General features: G+C 44.0%; 1 long non-coding RNA gene across 1 annotated transcript; it reads right to left on the bottom strand.

Annotated features, from left to right (window-relative positions):
- Positions 1-7,775: 7,775 nt before the first annotated feature.
- Positions 7,776-11,076, bottom strand: LOC144121212 (uncharacterized). The gene is made up of 2 exons (XR_013312561.1): positions 10,798-11,076; positions 7,776-7,989 (listed from the first exon to the last, which is right to left on the bottom strand). It is a non-coding gene; the product is annotated as an uncharacterized LOC144121212 (long non-coding RNA).
- Positions 11,077-11,439: the final 363 nt, after the last annotated feature.

The raw sequence follows: 11,439 nt of genomic DNA, 5'->3' as shown, positions 1-11,439 counted from the left end.
GATCTGCATTATTTGCCAAAATGCAGTCCATTTGCACCGAGGAGCCTCAGCGTGCCAGGGAAAGGCTTTTTTCTATCATGGATGACGTCACCTGTTTCCTGCCAGCAAAGCCAAGCCGAGCTTAAATAACAAGGAATGCCTGTGAAGCAATGAGCGTTTCTTGCCAGATCCAGTCTTCCCGATGTGCCATAATGTATATGTTGACTTGCTATGACGTGTTGTGTCATATCCGAGCCATTTGTTTTTTTTTTTCTTTTTTCAGATTGAACTCTGTAAACTCTGTTCTTTTTGTATTATTTAGTCATCTTTTGAATTTTGTTGACATTCCTGTATGCACAGTTTGGCTTCATTTCATTCCTAACTGGTATGGGAATTAGCCACATATTTGCCAGCTGTGGCTCAATGTCACCAGCACATTTTGCAGTATAGAAAAGACAAGAGCTGTTAGCAAGAGCAAATCTAACTTGTGCCCACATAGTGTTCGCCTTGGAAAACTGAGGTTTCTTAGAAAAGTGGCTTAAGGCTGGCTGGCTTGTTTCACCATATACAGGTGAAGCACTTTTTGGAGTGGTCACAAAAGCTTGCCATTTCCCTTACTGCTGCATACCGCGATGCATTTGTCATTGATAATAACACTGTATCCGATGCTAGAGGGCTTTCATGGTACATTGCACAAGGTTTGGAAAAGTTTTGTTGCATGTGTTATCACTGCTACAGTGACAACACATGGTGCAACTCGTGAAGCATAATACCTGCGTGTACGATCTTTATTGAAAAGTTTGGAACCTACCAAGACTGTGGCCAGACCGGGAGCGCTGCTGAGTACGGCCGTTGTTATTAGCAGTGCTTACCTGTACCGTGGTTGTGCTGAGTGAGGAGGCATGTCCCTCTCACTCTTTTGTGGGAATTCACTATCGGCAAGAGCACAAGAGCAAGGGACAAGCCACCTTGCTTGAAGCATGCTATACCGCTAAGCACCACCGCTCGGCAGTGCTCCTGCTGTGCGTACGGTTCTGGTGGGTTACAAACTTGTTACAAAGACTGTGAATCTAAAAAATGGCTGATATCGAGGTAGGCTTGTTTCCGCTTACAGGCTGCAGGCAGTTGCTGTGTGTGGTTCAGGGGTGCTGCTTAGGGACATGAGTTGTCTGTTCTGGAGGTTTGCCCCTGAAAGGCGGAAAAAAATGAATCTTGTCAACCACTGCAACATCCGTCCAGGGGCACACATTCCAATTTAGTCAGCAATGTAAGCTGCATCTGTGATCTTGGTTGTGTTGTTTTTAATCTTCCAACTTTTTTTTGTTTATGTGAGTGTCGAATATGCCGAGTTCTTTTAGTTATTTTTTGTTCGTTTTACAACAGGATGGAGATAAAAGCAATATATAGTGCCCTTTTGAGATGCATTATAGCGCAGGCCATGATTGAAAAGAAAAAAGGAAAAAAACGCTGGTCATGTAGATCAAGGCCATGGCCTGTGCGAAGAAGCGCATCACACTATGTCAGCATCTAATGCTGCTCGAACATGGTTAGGCATAACCATTAAATATGCAAGCACAAAGCTTTTTAATTTACGCAAGATGTTTGGAGGATTTCTTAAGAACAAAAGCAAGACTACTGCCAGTAAATTGTTTGGACACGACTAAATTTAGCCTAATGAAACAGTGAATTTTCCATAGACTACTTTGTTGTTTAAAACGAACTAATATTTGAGCCGCAAAGTTACACCCTCCTTATATCGTGAAATCAAGGTGGACCTTGTGATTAAACCAAGAAACATTTGTACCACTCCACTTTTACCGACAGGCTCGCTTTGCCAGCACACTACCGAATGATAGTTCCAGTGCGTCGAAGGCTAATGCACACGAGCTTTGTGTACTGTGATGCTTGGATGCAGGCACGTTTGCTGTAACATGCGTCTTGGAAGTGACGCTCGCTAGCCTGTAGTGAAACAATGACTGGGCATGAATAAGTGCTATGCTTCTGTGCAGTTCTCTGTCGGCACCAGACATAGTATGCACAAGACAATGACGAGCTAGACTTTTATACTCACGCAAATGTCTTTTTGGATGGAATGTGTGTGCGGCAGACTTTTTTTTTTTCAATAAAGATTCTTTTTTAACTTGAACGTGTTGGTCTTCTCTATTGCATTGCATTCTTAACCTAACTAGCATAGGTTTTATAGCTTGCTTCCAGTGGCTATCGTCTGTTAACACAAAGGCAGACCTTTTTGCCCGAGAAGCCTCATGGCACACTTCTCCAATAAAACAAAAAAAAAAACCCAGTTTTATCCATCTTCAGTAACTGTCCCAAAGGGGTGCAACACTTTTCTGCACTTCGGCCACTGCTGCACCTCCCATTTCATGAGGGACATGACAGAATTACTCTCTTGTATCGGCTGCGCATGATGTACAAGCTTCACCTCATCACCTCACCTATGTGCGTACACTGTGATATTGTAGGTGATGTGAACAAATTTCATTTCAGCATGCCCACAATTTTGTGCAGAGCATAATACTGTATGGACATCTCTTGCATCATGTACCCTGAGGGCTTCCAAAATGGGCGGCGAGCAGTGTCTCCATGACTCTTTTTAGAGGGCACTGTCCTTTTGGCACAGTAGTAGAGCCACACTCATTTAAATTAGTGGCCACATTGACTATGTCGGGGGGGGCTAACGCCGGTGGTGTGCCACCATTCGAAAACCGTAAAAGGGATCCTTTTGCGAGCAAGTACCTTGGAGTAAGAGCTGGAGCACCAAACGGGTGGTGCGAAAGCTCTGCCATCTTAATACTGTTGGACAGTCAGAGTGGTGGAACCTGGCTTGGAGGAGGAGATCTCAGTTGAGCCCCGGTTAGGTTACCCTGTCTCGGACGGTTGGAGACCCCGGCAAGCATTCTCTGTGTATAAAAGCACGCTTGGAGGCCGAGGGCCGCACTATCAGTTGAGATTTCAGTGCTCGCTTATGGAGGCCTGGTAAAAAGTCCAAAGGTATCAGAAATACGGAAAAATTCCGCGGTCCCCAGTCCCTCCTAATTCCCATAACCCTACCCATATTTCTCATATCCCACTCCAACCTGCTACTTTCTAGGGGAGATCAGGGGAGTCTCCCCAGGTTTACTTTTTGGCTGTAGGTAGCTTTAGTAGCCATTCCTACATTGATTTCTTTCCGCCTTCGGATAGCAAAATCCCAATTGCCGAAGGGCCACATCTTTTATATTACTATTGGGATTATACCCACTATACTTAGTGGTACGGGAGACGCTGGTTTTTATTATTCATTTTTATGCCTCCATCTTCTACATTATGTCTTTATGTAACCAGTGGCACGGGCAGGACCCTTTTTGTTTTAAATTTTTTTCTTAGTCCCGAAATAATTTTTGTCCTCATGAAACAAGCCCGTTGTGCCAACCGGCAATGAAGGGCGCTTTTCTTCTTTCTTTTCCTCGCCCCTTCTAATATATGTCTTTATGAAACAGTAGTAGAGCCACAATCACTTAAATCAGTGGCCATTGTAAGGCTAGCTATTCCCACCTTTATACTCACAAACGACACTATCAGAATATGCCAGGAATAAAAAACAATGGACGATAAAAACAAAATTCAGCAGAGACAATTAATCCAGATGTTTTCACAAGCATGCCTTGTATGAATGTTGAGAAATAAAATTCAATCAATCAATCAATATTGCTTATGTGTGGGAATGCGAAAGCACTCTATACTGTCTCCAGGTTCATTGTTTAGGTGTAATGTTTGTACATGCCTTTCTATGTGTTTGTGTATTGGTTGCGCACCACATCACATTTGTTTGGACCCTCTCGGTACACGGTGATGAGGTTCGCCGAGTTTGCATGTCGTGGATGCAAGACATGTTTGCGTCCACCAACATGAATGCGACGTATGACACCACTCACAAACACACGCACACATATATGACATCAGCCGGAATGGTGTACAGCAAATGGTTGCATCACAATTTTGATACGAAAGTCTGGGAAGGCATACAATTGAAGGTGCATACGTTGACGGTTCGAATCCCTGTCGCAAGCTAGCCTCCAGCTTGGCTAGCACATCTAAGCTATATGCAACGAAAAATAGTATGACATCACCCAGAACTCTGAATGCTGTATGAGAAACGTCGGTTGCACCACAACTTTGTACAAATGTCGAGTACACTAGCGTCACATGGAGGTTGGCCAGTGGCGAGTATATATAGACGAACAACATGTAGAGGATTGTCTGAAATGGGGGTGCTCAGCTTGCTGTGTGTCATGTAGCCGCTTGATGACGTCACCCTATTTTTTTGTGCCACCTCGGATTTTTTGTACCATGTGTGGGTACACACACATGCCGCCGGCCATTCTTGTAATGGGTCTAGTAATGCTTTCGCATGAAAATGGAAACAATTTGGAAGATGCAAAGATGAATAAGAGTGGGCAACAACGTCCGGGGACACCCAAGATTGCGAGAGCCGACGGGTTGGGAGATTTACACCGACTGGTAGATTAATTAGATGGCGGTATAAATTATTGGCTGCAGTTTATAACTCCCCAAGTCGAAATGTCTAAAACCATTGCAATTCATATACGGAACATATGTGGTGCAGCCGGGTGCGAAACATCGGCATGCAGCCTTTTACGGTCATGAAACGCCCATGGGCTGCCATGGGAAATTATCATAGAAATTAATCATAAATTCAAGCGAAGCGCACGCAACAGAGAGAGTGCCTTTACGAATTTATTTTCTTTGTCATTACTAGGGTCACTTTCTTTGGACCGCTCAGCACTAGATGCGGTAGAAGCAGAAATGAACAAGCAGTACTAACATAACGTTAAAGCGTTCGTCTGCTGAGCCCGAGAACTCGGGCTTAGCTCCGGTCGCGACGTTCCGGAGCCCTCCACTACGGCACCTCTTCCTTTCGTCTTTCATGTCCCTCCTTTAACCCTTCCCTTACGGCGCGGTTCAGGTGTAACGCCGAGATGCGAGATAGATACTGCGCCATTTCTTTAATCCCCAAGACCAAAACCGCAACGCAATATGTGAGCACGCTCGCAAGTTAAAGAACCCCGTATCTGAAATAAATCCGGAGCCACTATGGTGCCTCCTTCTGTCTTCCTTCTTTCATCCAATTCTTCAACCCTTCTATTCGTTCTACCACAAAGTTAAACCACTGAAACAATTCAACAGAAGCCAAAAACAAATATAACGCCCCGCCGCGGTGGCTCAGTGGTTAGGGCGCTCGACTACTGATCCGGAGTTCCCGGGTTCCAACCCGACCGCGGCGGCTGCGTTTTTATGGAGGAAAAACGCTAAGGCGCCCGTGTGCTGTGCGATGTCAGTGCACGTTAAAGATCCCCAGGTGGGCGAAATTATTCCGGAGCCCTCCACTACGACACCTCTCTCTTCCTTTCTTCTTTGACTCCCTTATTTACCCTTCCCTTACGGCGCGGTTCAGGTGTCCAACGATATATGAGACAGATACTGCGCCATTTCCTTTCCCCCCAAAACCAATTATTATTATTAAGGCTCGAAAGCAGCGCCATTTAAGGCACGAGCACAGTGTAGGTAGGACAAGCTGACGGTCTGACGGTTCAGCTGACAAGCTCGGCGGCATCCACAGAGCCAGCATATATATGCTTATAATTATTTGACGGAAATAAGCGAGCAGCATGACGCGCTGGTTAGACCAATTCTTTCTCGGCATGTATCATGCTAAGAGGTAGCGAAACTTCTGGCTTTTCATTTTAGCACTTTTACTTTTTAATAGTTTCACAACTGCTATTTAGAGCTAGTCATCAATAAATAAATGCACCACTAAAGTAAAACTGAGGTGACATACCATTAGTTTTGAAGAAGTGATTATGAAGACTTTTCGGTGTTTGGCTCGTCCATCAGCGTATCCTTTATTTTTCCTTGCTTTCCTTAATTTTTTTTTTAGACGTATCACATAACAGCCAAAAGGTTCATCACTATCATTATCATCGGCAGGAGTGTGGGTAGAGTTCACTTTTTTATAGTTTGGGTTTGGCATTGTTTAGCATGGGGAGGCATGGGGATTGGTCAGTTTGGTTGATGGCGTTTGAAAAGGTTGGAGCCAAAGTGGGAGCTGTCTAGAGAGGACAGCGGGCAGTTCGACCAATTTGATGCTGACAGCGTTTTATTCTTCACTTCCTTGACACAGCCGTGGCAGTGAAGTTTATCTCACTCATAGAGTTTCATACAACTCTCCGGCCTGACACTATCGCGTTATAGCGTTGTCTCGAAACGCGATGGATCGTCACGGTGCATCGGACAAGGGAGCCTACGCAGAACAGTCGGTACACGGCTTGAAACTGCGCGCCTTTGAAGACGGTTCCCTGGAAGTAATTTGCGAGGTAGGTGGCCAGAAGTTCGAGTGCATGCTTGACAAGCGGCGCACTGTCGATGTAATCAGTCTGCCCCTGGCAACGGCCTGGGCTCTGCGCGAAGACATCGAACACTCGTCGCTGGACGCGGCCCTGGCGAAGCTGCCCAAGCGACTCAAGGCGTACGTAGCGCGCCAGCAACAGGTCGAAAATACGGAGCGGAAACACAGCCTGCACTTGCTGGGCCGCAAGCTTGAGACTGCGGGAAGCTACACTTTCATCAGAGCCGACCTGGTGCTCAACTTCGGAGTCTACGACGGCGTTCTTAGACTGGACATGTGGTACGACGACTTCTCGGTGCACCCCGAGCGCACCGTCGTGAAGAGTAGGGGCCCGCCCGATTTCATGGATCTGGTCTCCGACAAGGTGCAGGATATAAAAGATTTGTTACAACGTTTGCCTCTCGACGAAGCCTGCGACGTGTTGTGCACGACAGAGTGAATACCTCGGCGTCCCGGTTGTCCGGACGTTCTGTGCATCCCCTCTTGTGACCAGCCAAATTTGTCATCGGGCTTTGTGAAATACGAGCTCATCTGGTGTTGTAAGACTCAAATGCGCTGTTTGTAGCTTTAGCCGCCTCACCCTCACACGTCTGAAGAGACAAGCAGTCGCACAATAACATCAAAGCACATTCTTGTGCTGCAGTGAAAATTTGCTTTGTTTACAGTATCATTAACGCGTTCACTTGCGAGCGATCGATGGATTGATACAGCCAGCACACCTTGTTACTGCTTTTGCAGGTGGCCTGTATCTACATCACAGCGATTACCATATCAGAGACCCAAGGTATGGTAAAACTTTGGACGTTGCTCTGATCCACTGTCACCACCTGCTTTGATCTGCATTGTCATAGTTTTGCCTGGTGCTCCATAATGGCACCCTTAGGGACTACAGACACAAAATTTCAAATGCAAAAATTAGTTTCATGCATGCAGGGAAATGCCTCCGAGCAGATTTCAGTTGCAGCCATTGCGTAGCACAATTGAACACAGTTTTGAATGTTGTCCGGGAGCTGCCCGTCATTTCCACCTGCGTCAAGTGACACGGGGGTGAAGTTCGGCGACAGACATCAGGAATATGGTAGTGCAGGTTGGCCGGTTGGATGAGACGTCAAGGTGCACTTAAGCGCTGATGCCAACTGATACTGCCTGTGTAATTGTAATTGTGTAAAATTTTAATAAATATTTACACCGTGCACTGGTGTTCTGAACTCATTTTCATGATTACTAGGCCCGTAGGCCTCTTTCTAGAAAAAAAAAAAAAAACGGACACCCAAAAGTTTGAGTCCGTCTGTACACCTTTAACATCATGTGCAAACCATTTTGATGCTGCATTCTGCGCATAGTTATTTTCAGAAAATCCTGCTGGTGGCAAATGAAAGCCATAACACAGCAGGAGGGTGGGCACTGCAGGTTTACTAAGTTCCTCAGAAAGGGTACAAGAAGCGGAAGGTCATTCCTTCATCCCTGGTAGAACTTGGGAATCTCCTCTCCAGTGAGAACCTTGTGCTCCACACCATCCTTGGTGATCACACCAAGCCGGATGACACCTCCACTGCTTCCATCGCGAACGATGGCCAAGGAAATTGCTGTGAATAGACGAAGAAAGGTGTGCTAAAGGTCTCAGTATGAGTTCCCACCTCGCTTATGTTCGCGATGTCTTCCAGCACTCCTAAACTCGATGCTCGTCACTGGATTACCGGTGTTTGCACGATAGAGCCGCCTCATCAGACTATCACATTTTTCGGTAGTCGGGGCCACGGGGCATTTTATAAATCGATCTTCTAATAACCCGGGAATTTCTGTCGGTTCTTGAACTCCGAATTAATGAGGTTTTACTAGTCACCATGTTATTTTTGTTTCCAGTCTTGTCATGCTATGGATTTCATTTTGTCTGACCACATTACAGGTTGGATACTGTTATGCTGTTCAATTAAGCAGTATACATTTCTGAACACATCAAGTTTTTTTTTTCTTTATACGGTGCTCAGGCAATCTAGTTTCGTTTATTTCAGTTGCAACGGCCATACACTATTTTGAAAAAAATATGAGCAACAGTGTTTGCTTGTTTATCTTTTCTGAATTCTTTTTTTGCGCTGACCAGATGTTCGATATTTGAAGCCATTTTTTCTCCATATTCATATTTGATTCATATTCGAAAATTTCAATACTCACACAAGCCTAGTTGCTACTATTACTATTGCAAACGTTTTTTTTATATCATCTGAAATATGTTATATAAATATTCTGATGTCAACAAATACATCATATGTTAAACTAACGTTATGTTGACATTATCTCACATCACATAATGTTATTTTAACATTTTTAACAGATGTATAACGCTATTATAATGTTTTTTGTGCTACCTGGGTTATTTCGAATGGCCATAGTCGAAAAAGATCATACAGCTTCAGTGAGTGCAGCAAAGCTTTAATGCACCCTTTCATCTCTTTTTTATCATGTCGTGGTCTTTTGTGCAGAACTATTCACTTCGAAATTATTGAAATTACTATTTGTTTCGAACCAAAAGATCACTATTCACGCAAGCCTAATTCCTAGGATTTAAGGTGAGCATGATCAGACTTTGCAATTCTACTCAACTTGAGGAAGGTGCCCAAAGTGTGAAGTTGTGTAAGAGCACACAGACACTATTGGGATGCTGGAATGAAACTGCCGAGCATGATAAAGCTTCCTTAAAGACGTTGTCCTTATAAACGCTAGGACAACTGCATCCAATTTTTGTTCATAGTACAAAATAATAATTTGGCTCTTTGTGGCTGTGTTTATGTTTCTTTGATGATAAAAGATGCATTTATTAGAAGAATATTTTCAGGAATGATACTCAGTTCCTGCAGTCTGCCTATTCTTTTGTCACAGAATATTTTCTATGCCAGCTGCCCTGTTGTGATGTGGTAGGAAATTGTGTGCTAAAGGCAGTTGGTAACTTTTATGCACCTGAAAAAAACTGATGTGAGATAAAGGCCAGGGTGTGCCTTATTACATGACCCATTGCAAGGCCACCCACAATTAGCCATTGCCCCCGCAATGCTAGAAGAATGATTTGATTCATTGTGTTGTGACTCTGCAAGGTTTAGGATTAATCAATGCTGACAGGCTTAATTGTTCGTATTAACCTTTTCTTTTGTTTTGTTTTTCATGGAGAAGTAGTCTCAAGGCTGTTTCAGCTTATTACAGAATATAGAATTAGGTTTAATGGAGCTTGCCGCCTAAATAATAATAATAATAATAATTGGTTTTTGGGGAAAGGAAATGGCGCAGTATCTGTCTCATATATAGGAAGGGATAAAGGAGGGAGTGAAAGAAGAAAGGAAGAGAGGTGCCGTAGTGGAGGGCTCCGGAATAATTTCGACCACCTGGGGATCTTTAACATGCACTGACATCGCACCGCACATGGGCGCCTTAGCGTTTTTCCTCCATAAAAAGCTTTTTTTGTTTAAGTGGAGCACTGCTATCTAACTATTAACTAAAGATAAGAACACTTAGAACAAGGATGATTGCTATTTAACACGATGCAGTAGTCTTCCAAATGTATTGAGCAGCCCAGAGGTGGTTACACATTGACTGCTGCAGGGATGGCAACACTCCTCGTGTAAAGCCCTCATGTACAACTTTCGCATTAAAGTCTGGGTCAGAAGAGAATACGTGGCCGAAAGATCTACAGCACGTTGGTAGGAACGTAAAATAAGTGAACTAGGATCTTTTGCCTTAAAGGTTTTGAATAAAAGCCAAATTTTCTTGAAGGCAAAAAAGAAAGAACAGTGGAGAGAAGGTTTAGTAGCAGCGGTTTAAAAGTAGTGGGCTGGCTAGTTCAGTGTGGCAGCCCTGGTTACTTCTTTTACCAGATATTTTTTTATTACTCTTGTTATCATAGACAAGTGAACCATATTAAGTGAACAGCATCAGATAACACCCCAAATAGCATACATACTTTATTCACCTTATTCTAACGAAAATCGAGCCAACGGAATGAGTGTTACAATCTGAGCAAAACCTAAGCCACGCTACAAACAGCTCCAGAGTCATTACGACCATAGTACACCGATTAACCCTTTCTATGCTGGCACTTGCTGCTGTTGGTATCTATGAGACGATGAGCCAAACTACGTAACTATATTGCTGTGTAAAGTCAACTGTTTTTTTGTTTTTTTTTTACAAGAATGATCACCCAAAATTGTGAGGCAGAATTAAGGGTTGTAAATGCCACATGCCGGTGCCTGCTCCTGCCAGAATGCATGGAGCTCTATGTGTAAAAAAAAAAAAAGAAGAAAATTGTGTAGTATTCATATCCAAATCAGTTCCGGTAATGAAAATTCAAACTATGCATTATTTATCTGACCCATGCTGGTCGCGGTAGGAAGCGAGAGAAAACTTACGGTTGATGACTTTACTCCCAACAACCTCCGAAGCATGTATTGCACCTGAACCTGAAACTACAGGGCCGTTTACAGTTTGGTTTCCCACTTGCCAAGCTAGTCTACCAGGCTGCGCACGAGTGTGGAAGACTTGGGAAGTGTGCTGTGTTATCTCCATTGATTTTCATTTGCCTCCAACTGCTGGCGTTGCTATTGCGTTGTTACACGTCTGTTGCATATAGGTTTGCTCGCCGTGATTACAGCGCTGAACCATGAAGTGATAAATAGTGCTTTCTTCATTTTCACAACCATGAAAATCGAGTGCGCAGGTTAGAAACAGGTATTGTATGATCTCGTGTAAGACCCGCACCCTTGTATGTGCCACATCCCCTGTTTTGGACTGAATTATTGGTGAGAAAAAATAAGGTTATATAATCCGTGTATGGGCCCTAGAGATAAAAAAAAAATGCAGCCCTTACACAAGTCTGCAACCAGAGAAATCTCTGAGCAGGTGGTTTTTTTTTGCCATTCTCTCGGCAGCGAACAAAATCAGCCGAAGTTTAAATGTGTGAAGCGTAAGGAGCTGCTCTGAACAGCTTGTGGTTGATGGCTGTTGCTTTTTGGCTATCTGATACCTTGATGCACGCAACCTTGGGCAACCAC

The sequence above is a fragment of the Amblyomma americanum genome, chromosome 2, assembly GCF_052857255.1.
Source record: "Amblyomma americanum isolate KBUSLIRL-KWMA chromosome 2, ASM5285725v1, whole genome shotgun sequence".
Lineage (NCBI taxonomy): Eukaryota > Metazoa > Arthropoda > Arachnida > Ixodida > Ixodidae > Amblyomma > Amblyomma americanum.
The sequence above is the reverse complement of the archived record's forward strand: the minus strand, read 5'-3'. Positions and strand labels throughout refer to the sequence as shown.